This window comes from Schistocerca piceifrons, chromosome X (assembly GCF_021461385.2).
Source record: "Schistocerca piceifrons isolate TAMUIC-IGC-003096 chromosome X, iqSchPice1.1, whole genome shotgun sequence".
NCBI classification, from domain to species: domain Eukaryota; kingdom Metazoa; phylum Arthropoda; class Insecta; order Orthoptera; family Acrididae; genus Schistocerca; species Schistocerca piceifrons.
In genome coordinates this window covers 641,865,128-641,866,800 of record NC_060149.1, presented here as the reverse complement: position 1 = coordinate 641,866,800, position 1,673 = coordinate 641,865,128, and the positions used below count along the sequence as shown (strand labels likewise).

At 49.0% G+C, this 1,673-nt stretch overlaps 1 non-coding gene across 1 annotated transcript; it reads left to right on the top strand.

The window, feature by feature from the left end:
* The first annotated feature begins 812 nt into the window (after positions 1-812).
* Positions 813-886, top strand: Trnag-gcc. The gene has a single exon. It is a non-coding gene; the product is annotated as a tRNA-Gly (tRNA).
* The last annotated feature ends 787 nt before the right edge of the window (positions 887-1,673 follow it).

The following is a 1,673-nucleotide window of genomic DNA, read 5'->3' as shown; positions in this document are numbered from 1 at the left end:
CCATAGCGGAGACTGGGACGTGTGAGGCAGAAACTTCTCGGGTGTTGTTGGCAAATTTAGGGTCCAACCAAACTGCGTAGAGGCAAGAGCACTCCCAGTTTGTGAGAGATGTTATTTCGCCAAGTAGGCGAGGAAATGTAGAGCAGAATTGGGAAAATACAATACCGGAAAAAATAGAACACCTGGAAACATGACGTCGATTTTCATCCGATGGCGGCATATGCCAACTGGGAGATGGTAGATGTACTGACAATGGTTTCAACATTGTCCGCCAACAGACAACGTAATGGCATACCTACTAGAGCACCACCGGTGTCTGTCATTTAATAGCGAGTGTTCACAGCCGAAGGGCTCAGTGTGGTTCAAACGTATGAAGCAAGCAGGCACCCATGCCATGCAGATGCACTCTTGCTTTCTACAGACAACTGAGCGAGTTTGAAAGGCGTCATATTGTGGTCTTCCGAGTAGTGGGATAGTCCTTTCGAAGTTGGACGTTCTGGGTTACTTGTTCAACAATGGTGTGTGTACACAGCTGCGGATTCCGCGTGATGTCTGTTCTTTCGGACATGTTCGAAAGAAAGAGATTTTCACTCTGCAGCGGAGTATGCGCTGATATGAAACTTCCTGGCAGATTAAAACTGTGTGCCGGGCCGAGACTCGAAGTCGGGACTTTTGCTTTTCGCGGGCAAGTGCTCTACTAACTGAGCTACCCAAGCACGACTCACGCCCATGCAGGAGAGCTTCTGTAAAGTATGGAAGGTAGGAGACGAGGAACAGGCAGAAGTGAAGCTGTGAGGACGGGGCGTGAGTCGTGCTTGGGTAGCTCAGTTGGTAGAGCATTTGCCCGCCAAGGCAAAGGTCCCGAGTTCGAGTCTCGGCCCGGCACACAGTTTTAATCTGCCAGGAAGTTTCTTGTTCGAAAGAGTTTGACATGCAGTGTGTGGGCGAGCATTATCCTGTTGGAACAACAACGTGAACGTTCTCACACCAGTAGTCGAGGTTCTGGACATCCACGCAGCACGGACGTCCTCCAGGTTTTGTCATATTGTAAGGGCATCAGTGGCAGGTCGTACAGCTAACACAGCAAAGGCTCGTGAGCTGATTCGTGTCAAGATGAACTATAGCGAACCGGTTATTAGCAGTGAGACTACAGGCACGCCACCTATAGCTCGTCTTCCACTCACGTCACAGCATCGAAGTGCATGGCTCGACTGGGGTGCGATAAGCTACAACTCTCCTTGAGCTTTGGTGTTTCTGGAGGGAACATGAACCAGCGCTTGCTACATACAGAGTGTTGTTACACTTGTTGCTTTGCTGTACTTCCAACAGGAAGGAGAGAAGTTGTTCCAACAGGATAGTGCTCACCCGCACACTGCATATCAAACTCAAAGTGCTCTGGAAGACGTGCAGTAACTTCCGTGGCCAGCACAATCTCTGGACTTGTCTCCAGTTGAGCCTGTATGGGACATGATGGGACGAGAAGTGACTCTGAAGAGAAGAGAAGCTCATAGTAACTGACGGAATGTCATCGAGTAAAACAGAAGTCATATGTGGCGTTCCCCAAGGAAGTGCTATAGGACCAGTTCCTTATACACATAAACGATTTAGGAGACAATCTGAGCAGCCCTCTTAGATTATTTGCAGATGATGCTTCCATTTGCCATCTTGTAGAG